Source organism: Haliotis asinina, chromosome 1, assembly GCF_037392515.1.
Source record: "Haliotis asinina isolate JCU_RB_2024 chromosome 1, JCU_Hal_asi_v2, whole genome shotgun sequence".
NCBI classification, from domain to species: domain Eukaryota; kingdom Metazoa; phylum Mollusca; class Gastropoda; order Lepetellida; family Haliotidae; genus Haliotis; species Haliotis asinina.
Window position 1 is genome coordinate 92,534,198 of NC_090280.1, and position 12,027 is coordinate 92,546,224.

The window sequence follows — 12,027 nt, forward strand, 5'->3', positions numbered from 1 at the left end:
ACTCTTAAAACAAAACTAAATGGTCTAAAGTAAACAGGACTTAGTTCTGCAATAATTCTTTTGCATAAAGTCTTAGACAAACATGTCTTTGAGCTCCTGTACAACAGCATCAAACTAAAATATCATTATTATTTCCTGCAATAGAACATCAAGAACCTTTTGTTCAGAAACTTGATGGAAACATTACTACGACTTGCCGAGAAACAAAAGTTACATAATGCACTGCAGTACATTTTCTTTTTATTCCTTAAAATAACACCTTGTTGAAGAAGAAAGTAATGCATAAATATTTGCCCAGCAAGTGGGACCCAAGTCTCCTGCAGCCAGCCTGTGGGTGTCAACAACACTGAGCACTAACACATGGGTGTAGTAATTCTCTACACACTCACAGGCATTTACAGTGGGCAACACACTGCAGTTGTCATTCCTGTTTGTGGTAAACAAACATTGTTCCACGTCTAGAAGAAATACCACAGTATAAGGAGTGAGTTTTATGCCACTTTTAGCAATATTCCAACAATATCATAGTGGGGGGACACCAGAAATGGGTTTCACACATTAAAGGTCACTTGCAACCAAAAAATCAAACATAATTAAAATACAATTATCAATTATTCATGACATATAATATACATTATCTAGCTTCATGTAAGAATGTTGAGTTTTGATTGGTCCACGTGACTCTGATAAAATACCATGTACCTCCATCACGATCCGCCAGCCGGAGTATAAAAGTCGTATACTCCTGCTGCGAAAGTCATATCATCCCGCTACGCCTCGGTGGCGACGCGATGTGAGAAAAGTGTGCATCGACAAGCCTTTCGTAACGTGTGGTGCACTGAGGTCAAACGATCAGCTGGTGTCAACATGGCAGCAAGTAGATTCGATGTGTGTTGTTTTGTTTTGATTTAGTGAAAGCATTCAGCTAGATAAATGCATTATCACATCCTGTCGAGGGAAATATGGGGTTTTATCAGTCCAGAGTAAGGTTTTATTCCCCCAGCCGGAGTGTCGAGGGAAATACAGGGTTTTATCAGTCCCGAGTAAGGTTGTATTCCCCGAGCCGGAGTATCGAGGGAAATACTGGGTTTTATCAGCCTGATAAAACCCTGTATTTCCCTCGACACGATGTGATAACTTATGTTGCTGCTTGTAAAAAAAACAAATAAACAAAATTATAAGCGTACAATTGCGATTCAAATGTGCAATATTTTGTGCTTGGGTTTTCTTCCCTCGAAAGAAAACCCTCAGGAGATCGAAACTTCTAAAGTGTAACAACAGCTTCCGATTGGCAGGTTCATTTGCTGATACCCTGAGGACTCACTGTGTGTACAGAAAGATGATCTGTTTGATGAGCATTTTAGAAGTATGGCGAGTCACAAGAAAGTAAGATTCTTTATGGATAGCAACTTCTTTTATTGTATTTGATGCGTCATTTCGGTATGGATTCATATATCGTTGTCAAACAAGATCATATACACAAGAAGAAGTTGTTATCCATAAAGAATGTATATAGAGGGTTGGGTTTTGTAAATACATTTTCTCTGAATTTGCGTTCGATCCAATCAAAAATCAGTAGAGATGGTGAACTACTGCGTGGCTGGAAACTGTCATTCGTCCAAGGAAAAAGCATGACTTGAAATTGAGAAGAGTTTGCACCATTTTCCGTCAGATCCAGTCATCCGAGAAAAATGGATGTAGTTTGTTTGCCGCCCATAGACATAAAAACATGTCATGTGTACAAGTATCATACCTGCCTAATTACATAATGTGGCAGAGACAGGACTCGGGTGTACGAGTCATATATCAATATATTTTGTTTGTGGCGTATAGCCTGATAGGTGTTAAGTTCAAATTGTGTGTTACGTTCAAATGGCATATTGTCGTTAGCAGAGAGGCAGGCAAACATATAGGTGTCAATAAACCAGACATTGAGCTTTCTCTGTGACAGAGGCTGCTTACCACAATCAACAAGTTTTTTTATGTAACGAGTAGATTATTTGCTTCTTTGTGTACACAACCAAGATTAGACTACTGCTCATGACCTCATGCATACTCCGGGCAGGCATACTGTTTCAAGCTCTGCGAACCTATTCTGTGCACACGCGTTATGGGTGTAGTACAGCACAGCTGTTGAAACCTCTTCTTCCCCTAGCACTGGGGGAAAATTAGAGAATCGTTTGAATTCCCATTTTGCTGGCATTTTTTTCAATTTCTTGGGCTGAATTGACATTTTTGATGATTTGTTTCAGTTATTTCCTTCCCGAAAGGTATCAGAATCTGCAAAGTTGCGTTTTACATTGCAAGAGACCTTTAAACCCATGTGGGGAATGATACGTGGGTTTTCAAACAAACGCTTAATGTCAGGAATGATACCACGACATCTCGGATATTTACCACTCTGGAACATAATCAGAAATATGACCAGGATTCAAACTCATGATCATCAGTTCCTGGCATACTGATGGGACACAACTCTACACAGAAAAGTGACTTATACTTATGAGCAACTGATTTTCAAACCAATAACTTTTAGGCACAAACAAAAATACACAAAACCTTTTATTATGAAAACGGTTGAATGAAAGCAGACTTGGTTGACACATGTTGTCGCATCCCAGATGAGTAGACTGATGCTCATGATGTTGATCACTGAATTGTCTGCACCAGACTAGGCTATTTACAGATCGCTGTCATATAGCTGGAATATTTTCTCAGCTTCATGGCTGTATTGTGGTAAGGGACACCAAACAAGCTCAATGTACACAAAACCAACCAATCTATAAGCACAGCCAACACCATAACCACCACGCAGCCCTCGGGCAGTGAGTGAGTGAGTAAATGACATGACAGTCACAATAATGACAATAATGACAACAGGCAGTAAATAATGTCTGCTTTCCTCACAAACTTTCCACCCGATGAAATGTCTGTTGTACCGATGTCGAAAGTGTGAACGCTGTGAAGCACACCTCCACCATGACAACAGGTGGTGCACCAATCCCTGCGTAATAACAACATAATACCTGTTGTAGTGCTTCAGTGAGCTGGTGATTTTGTATTGTTCCATTACCATATGTCTTGCTTAACATGATTGTAAATGTCAGCTTGGTTAAAACATTTTGCCAAAGTAAAAATGTAATTCACATTGTTAAATGTTCTCCTCCTCCTCATCTTCATCATCATCATCATCCCCGTCCTCTGCATCATAGTCATTTGATTATGATGATGATGATGATGGTGACGGTGATGATGATGATGATGATGATGATGATGATGATGATGATGATGATGGCGGTGGTGACGATGATGATGATGATGATGATGATGATGATGGTGGTGGTGGTGACGATGATGGTGATGATGATGATGATGATGGTGATGATGATGATGATGATGATGAGAAATGGAAATACATTCATGCTGACTAAACCTGTGTTGTGAATAAGGGCGACATATGCTGCCAAAATTTCTCAGGACACACATTTCACATGTGATAGCATATGAAAATATCAATAGCATATGAAAACGTTCACAATTCATTGGACTAACAAATGATGTTAGTGATCACCTCTAAAATGGTGGATTCACACATTATGTGAACACTACCTTCAAAAACTGCAAAACTTAGAAATCAATTCTCATAAACAAATGTATCAACAATAACGCCTTCACAGACTCCTCACTTACCATTCCACACTGGAACCTGTCTCTAAATCTTCCAAATAGTAATTCTCCCTGGGAATCACTTCCATCAAAGGTTCATACCCACATACAAATTATGAAATGGTTTGTTAAAAATTGAACAAAAAGTTTCTTTGGCTCTCATGTAAGTTTACAAAACTGAAGCCACGTACAACCCACTTGTACCTATCATCACCCACAACAAAATGAAGCCAACAATATATTTGGTGAGAGAGATTCGATGTCACACATGTACACATGCACAGTCCCTAACTTTGTCTGCAAGTTAAGCATATGAAAACACATAAGCTTTGTCAGGCATTAATGTGGAACAATGGCACACTGAACAGAATTCTGACTAGCCATACAGCAACATTCTAATAGTAAAAAAACACATACACAAAATAAAAAAACAACAACCATTCTTCTCTTGACACATAATTTTCTGCCACTTGGGAAAAATAACTTCTTACCTGCTGCTGAGAGTTGTTAGAAATGGATTTCAGACAGTTCTCCTACAGGAGACAGGAACTTTGTACAATAGTGGGCACAATTGCTGAGCTAATTATAGTGTAATTTGAGAACAGAACTTTCCCCTCAGTATACAAACATTTCACAAATATTCATTCCAAATATTCCAGCTACACAACCCTAAAGAAGACAAAGTCATCAATATCCCCCACAATGGCAAAACACTCTTCATGAATATGTCTACTAGTTAGCATTATGCGAAATGTTTTGGTGTGCATGCTGAAAGTGGAACGAAAGCATTGAAGGTAAAAACATTTAAAGTTCGGCACCAAAAAGGACCACTACCGCTAAATTCAGTTCAAGTCAAAGTTCTTACCATGGAAATGCAAAACAATATTTTTTTTCAGAATACCAAAACCACCCAAGGCACGAGTACACCACCAGATTTACCTATGTGCCAAGTTTGGTGAAGAAATATTAAACGGTTTCAGACTTCTGCTCCAGAAAGACCACCACCTACTTCAGTCAAAGTCATCAAACCTCTTGCCATGGAATGCAAAAAGACATTTTATTCAGAAATCAAAAACTACCAAACAGCACCATTACAAGATCAGATCTTTCTATGTACCAAGTTTGGTGAAGAAATGTTGAATGCTTTTAAAAGTTCTGTTCCAGTAAAGTTGAATCTGGCCTACAAAACCATTTGCAGGGGATAACAAGAAGTGATGTAAATATGGATGTATGCTGCTTCTATCCAAATCTTCTTCAATAATTGTCAGAACAACCCTAGGGTTCTCCAACTGTACCCATGTGGAAAACTGAACCATGTCTAATGTGATCACCGTGAGAATTGCTTGTTTCCAACTCCAGACACTGGAAGACCACAACTATTTGTGAAATCTATAAAGTACTGAACTCTATTTGTACAAGTCATTGGGGAATCAAAACTCCTTATTGCCTAGAAGATATATACCATGAATGAATGTATGGCAATGTCTTCTGTCCAAAGGATCAGAGGGGTAGCCTAGTGGTTACAGTGTTTGCTCATCACGCTGATGACCCAGGTTCAATTCTCCACATGGATACAATGTGTGAAGCCCATTTCTGGTGTCCACTGCCATGATATTGCTGGAATATTGCTAAAAGAAACATAAAACCATACTCACTTACTCTTCTGCCCAAACAAGTTGGCCACATTTACATAGCCAATATTCACACAAAATATCTTCAAGCTTGACATGAATCAGATTTACCACAAACCGATACAAAAGCTTAACTTCTTACTGAAAGTTAATAAATATCATGTTTTTAAAGTCAATGTAGGACCTGGAACAGAAACAAGATTTGACTTGCCTTACTAAGTAAACATTTTAGTAAATTTAAACATTTTAAGTTTGAAATAAACTTGAGTATTTTAAAGATTTTAACTAGAACCTATACACAAGAGGCATACACAGAAACAGATGAGAATTACATCTAGCAACAGACAACCAGCTTCCAAGGATTCTCCCCAAGGGATTTACTTTGGAATCCTTGAATGATGGACTATTCTCATAGATACATCTGGGGAACAACTTCAGTTGCAGTCTATCACTCATGTTTGCCTTTACTGAAAAACACTGTATGTTCCAATGAACACAGTGGATACAATTACATGTATTTTTAACAATGTATAAATATACCCTTGGACTACCTGTACACCTGCTGACTACCTGAAACACTTCAATATATGATATATTTAAATGAAGTACAAAAGCACCTTTATTTTGATGGTTTTCAGAAAAAGAAATGAAAAATGTAAGTCATAAAAGGTCAGTCTCTATGTGATGTAGCTGTAAGTAAAACAATGTCCTCAACACTCCAGTTGTAAGAGGTGACACTAAGGAATCATATAGCAATTACAGGTAATAAATGGACAGTTTTATGGGTCATCTATAACACAGTCCATCAGTTGAAGTGCTCTCAAAACACTGACACCAATATTACCTCAGTCAGAAGATCAGAGAACACGCTGATTCCTTTCCCTATCTAGATAGTGTCAGTCTTAGCTGAATCATGACAACAGATCCTGACCAGTGTCGAAACAGAACCCTGGCCCACTAGCCTCTGGCTAGTAAATATCTAGTTGAGCCAGTTAATATCCACAGTCACTGGTCCGACTGACCACTGAATTTTCATGGGGTCATTTTGTAAATATGTCAGTCTCTCTGACTTGTTAAGTTATAATAAACTTTTAAATCATGCAAGGTTATGGCCTGATAAACTATTCATCATATTAGCAACTTAATGATGAAACTCATATCAACATTCACAATTCGGGCTAGTGAAATATTTGTGGGCTGGTAACTTCCAGTGATTACACAATGCCATTTGCAAAGTGATCAAATGTAACATATGTTATATTTGGGATTACACTTTCATGTGTACATTGTGAATGTCGGATTTCACTAGCGGAAGTGATGGTGACTGAGCAGGTGGCTGACTGTGTGTACTGGTGATTAGGTGGCTGACTGTGGGGTGGGTTTGAATCCAGGATGGGATTCTGTACTTTACCAAGAAAGTGTAACCCCAAATATAATATATGCTAGTAGCTTTGACCGGCTAGCAATACTTGGAAACTATTTGGCACGCTGACCCCGATGACTTGATGTGGTGCTCTTAGCATCCACCACTGATTTGCATGATAAAACTGGAATAAAGCTGACTGTCACATTCCAAAAAAAACTGATGAGACTAATTTTAAGTTCAATGACACAACATCAGCTATGATATAAAAGCTGCATAGAACAGTATAATCGTGTATAAACAAGTAATTTTGTTTCCTGGTAAACCTGTCGGATTTATATGAAGTCTGTTAAATACCAAGTTTGATATTTTCTTCATGAATAATTCTTAAAGCATGCAGGGTGTAAGTGGTGGAGGTATGCCTGTGAAATATCCACACCTCACTGATCAACACAAACTACAAACAGGAACTGAATCAAAAAGATCCTTAAAGACGTTTATAAACATGTCCTCTAAGAAGAAAATATCAAAGTCCTTCTAAAGAGCTTTTCAGGTGATAACTATTAATTTTCTGTAAGAGTAAACCTATATTAAACCTTGTTTATGAATCCTCCTGTTCCCCAAAGTTTAAACGCTGCCCCCAATTTGTAATTTCTTATGCTGAATTTGTGGAAATGAAAAAAGTCAGATTTTAAAAAAATGCTGTACAATGTATGAATAGAACTTTTCAGCAGTATTATTATATAAGTGTTCTTGTATAGCGCACAAATCAAACTGCAAGGCAATTTCTCTAGGCGCTAGATATTTTCCCTCGATCACCGGATGTCAGTCTCAACAGCACATCATATTTCAATCTCAACTCCCTGGGGAGTATACAACTCCTGCTGCCACTAGGCGTACCAAGTTTATTGTGGCTCTCTCATCCTAACGAGGTACCCATTTGACAGCTGGGTGGACTGGGACACATAGTCACAGCACTTTGTCCAAGTTTACGGCACGTTGCTGTATCCGCAACTAGGTGTATGCACGTGTTCATGTGGCCACCATCTGGTCATATACCAACGGATTCGTGGGTTCTTTTAAGTGCACAGGATTGTGTACTGTACACTAGGGGTTGTGACAACGCTGAAAGAGTCTGCACACAAAGTTGACTCCAAGGTTTTTACACCCGGTCACAGGTGGGCTCAATCCCGAAACCTCAACCTTGCTGGATCACTAGCCTGGCGCCTTAGCCAGCTCGCCCACCATGCCCCATAAACAGTGTTGAATAATTTATTTGTCTCGTTGGAATGAAGCAATAAACTGGTTTCTATGACAGTCTCCAGCATGTATTACAGATATGTGGTCAGTGAGACACTTGACATTTACCTAATTTGTGGTACAATAAATTCTATAATAAACTTTAAAGTGACAGCGTTTTGATTCAGTTATATACAGAATTCAATTCTTTTATCCAGTTGCAGAATACAATTCTAAGAATTAGTTCTACAATACAATTCTCGGATCATGTTTTGCAATAAGGTTGTATCAATGAGTTCTACATTAAACTTCTATGATTCAGTTCTACAATACAACTTTGTACATCAGTTTTGCAATTCATTTGTATAATTCAGTTCTACAATACACTTCTATGATTCTGCCTTGCACAACACATCTCGGATTCAGTTCTACAACGCACTTTCATTATTCAGCTTATAATTCATCTAGTCAGAAGACTACCCACACAAAGATTCAGCTCTACCATACAATTCCATGACTCAATATATAATACAGCTAATCAGAAGGACTACTCACACACAGATAGCCTTCCAACACTTCCCACCAGGCCGCAGCTTGCCCTCACAGCACCTTGATTCCCCGTGTGGACCCGCCACTACAGTGAGAGACTGTGGGGAGAGTACACTCAGGTAGTCTCAGCGTACAACTCTTACTGTACCTCTCTCATTCAGAAAATCCTGGCTAGGATGTGCAGGAGGTGTTGCAGACACATGTCATTTCTGACTGCAGGCTGTAAACCATGCCCAAGAGTGTGCCATAGCTATGTTTGTATGGGTATATATGTTGCTGTTTGAACTTTGGGGTTTTATAATTGGATGTATATTTCTCTAACTATCAACAGCAGTGATCAAAATAGTGCTTGATTTGGGTGCAATGGAATGATAAATATCGAAATGCATAGATGAAATATTTTCACAGTGCCCTAGTAGCACACCAAAACTTTTCCTCATAATATCCATCGTTATTCATTTGATGGAAAATGCAATAAATTTGAAACTGACTGAAAAAGGAGTTTGTACACCCATTGTTGCTATGTATTGGTACACTCATAACTTCTGGTGCCCTTGACAGGAAATCCTGTTTTGTAAGAACAACATGTTACATCCTGAAACAAATTTCTATATGTCTTGCTGCCTAACGCTCACAAACATGCTACGCTGCGACTTGCCTCACAGCTGTTGACATGCAGACCAGCATTAATTCCAAGAAGAAAAGTTGTCCTATTCGAAAATACAAACTCTACACAAACATAAAAATAAAAATGAAACTTACACCAAGGATGATTTCAGAACTCAGAAAGACTTACATTACCATATTTGGCTTTAACTGGATTAAGGCCTGAATTTATTCATTAGCATCAGGAGGTCTGGCTTATATAAGAGCATACAGGCACGTAACCTTTCATATGTGTGCTAGGTTGAATTGGGACCAATCCTGGGCTGAATGGGATGACACTTTCATCTGAAGTAGATATGTACATTGATCCCCCAATATTGGTTTCCACGGGAGATATCAGTCATGATGTCCTTGCATTTCTCCACTGGAAGATTTTATTCCAGATTTTATTGGCTTCCAGGAACGATGATGGTTTGTGACCTGAATTGCTTTTATGGGGTTTTTAGGCCAGACAAATTATATTTCTTGTTCTACAGATACTTGTTCTCAGAAAACCTAAAGGCAGGACGAAACGAAATATTAAAAGATCACCAGTCAAAGCATAACTCCACATGAGTTTTCATGTTAATTCCTTTGGTTTGTTTACATAAACTTAAATAAGTTGAGTGAGGTCAGGTTTCACACTGATTTCAAGAGTATTTCGCTTATATCACATCAACATTATCATTTTATTTTTTTTAGATGGAAAATTTGTTTTTTACATTATTTTTCAAAAATTACAACCGGTGGGTCCATAAAACAAGATATAACATTGGTCTGGCCAATTTAGGTTTAATCTTTCTGAATCTTTATTTAGATATTAGAAATTCATTTTGAAGTTTGGTATTTTGTACCCTTAGCTAAACTTAGTCACAAAAACAGAGCTATCTTATTTAGAAATATGGAAATGTCTACAGATAAACAAAATAAATCTAAATGGAGCCAAAAGCAATCATAAGTTTCAGCCTAGAGATGAAGCAATCTAGACTTGCAAAAAAATTCTAGATTTAAGAATGACTCCTATTGTATACATCCTTCAGGGTGTGTGGAGACAGGAAACAATGCATAACACTGTTTTTCCCAAAGATTGTGTGACAATGCATTCTCATAAGCTTAGAGGGAGACACTTTTTAGATTTTCTAAGTTGTCACTAATATCAATGGAAAACACAAATTTCCACATTAAATTATAGACCTCTGCAGACCAGAAAAACACTCGATGACGTATCAACATTCTGCAGTATGACGTTCAAAACACCACTTAAAAGGGCTTGGCATCCGGCCTACCAAATGACTTTTGGCACCTCACTACTCCAAATACACTGGCCTCTGCCTCAGAAAGAGGCAGAAATACCACTTCCTCCCAATTGCCATTACAACAATGTTCTTGCTTACCTAAACAACATTTTCTTATTTAGATGTTTACATGGCTCCCAGAGGTTCACCTGAATGTTTGACATGTATTTGATCTTTTCAAAATAACATTTTCCGCAATTTCTCCAGCAATTTATCAAGGGAGCATCCAGACCTAGAATGATCTGCACATGGGGGAATGTGAGTGTTATCTGAGCATCCTATCCCTGTGATAGCCTCAGCTGATAACCTGCAGTTGCTTGCTAAAACATTAATCACACAGCTTCCCCTGTCTCACACCCTGTACTCCCTCCCAACTTCCACCTCCACTCCTCCCATACATCAATAGTTCCTCAACAAGAAATGGTGTCATGTGTCATTTCATGACCGACAGGCTTATTCTGTAATGTGACCTGGGAAAATATTATCTTTGTACTGAATGTAGAGACATAAGATAAATTTTCTTTTTTCAGTTGACATTTTAATCTTAAGGTTTAACAAACTTTTTCATAAATGCTCATTATCTAGGTTACTGGCGCACAAGGACAAAGACACATTTAAGTCTTGTGATGATACAACAGACTTAGTTCCTTTCTAAAAAAGTAAATAATATAAAGTGTTGATACTCAGAGTTCAGGAAAATGAATCCTGCATCGCCTATTGCACATGGATGGAAAGTTAACAGTTCACACGCACATGCAAAGGCAAGTCAACCATTTCCAAACACATAAAAGAAGTCAGCTGCTTGCAAACATACACAACGGCAAGTCAATAGTTCACTATATTATGTGGCATTATGTCACATTGCAAGTCAGCCTTGTCCAAACACATACAAAGGCAGGTCAGCTGTTTGCAAATACATGCAAAGGCAAGTCAACTGTTTGCAAACACAAGTAACCGGCAAAGCTATAGTTAACCATATCTTGTGGCGGTTAAATTCACCTCCAAACATTGTTATAATATAGTTATACTACATCGTTACTTTTAAGATTGAGTAGAGGACAGTGGTGTGGTGTAGAGTTGTCTGCAATTGCAACCCATGACACACGCAATTTGAAGGGAACAAACTTTTGACCAAAGGACGACCCATCAAAGATATATATGACCTTTGTTTCGACTTCTAGTGATACGGATTTATTGTTGTTGAAACAGGGAGACTATATCCAGATGTAGATTATCCCTGGTTGAAAGGTTTGTGTAAATTCACAACACGACTTTAAGTGAGTTTGTACAATCGTAGATGCATTGGTATTAATGGAGTATAATTACGATATGATGGCTTCGATCATCTTGCGTCAACCTTGACCTTGATGCTGGGAAGAGCAGCATGGGGTCTCAGTAATTACCTACTAAAGGTAGAGACCGATACACATCACCGCACAGTCGTGTATGAGATGATGATGAATTATTCTAGACAATGATATCCAACCAATCAATGAAGTGTAGCTGCAAGATCAAGGTTTATAAACACCTACAACACACACATATATATAACTGTATCCAGTTCTTGTGTATTTGTTTCAGTGATATATGTACCAGTGAAGTATTGACATAAGCAAAGGTCTGCATGTTTACCTAACCA

The 12,027-nt window shown here is 38.2% G+C and overlaps 1 protein-coding gene across 6 annotated transcripts in view; it reads right to left on the reverse strand.

The window, feature by feature from the left end:
* LOC137255363 (carboxypeptidase D-like) overlaps nt 1-12,027 on the reverse strand; it is a 78,326-nt gene that overhangs the window by 15,524 nt on the left and 50,775 nt on the right. The window contains exon 1 of one of the 6 annotated variants that reach the window (XM_067792818.1): nt 8,455-8,523. The exons of the other annotated variants lie outside the window; for them this stretch is intronic. The gene's annotated coding sequence lies outside the window, so the exon portion shown is untranslated. Of the gene's footprint in view, nt 1-8,454; nt 8,524-12,027 lie in introns of those variants that run through there. 6 annotated transcript variants of the gene reach the window in all.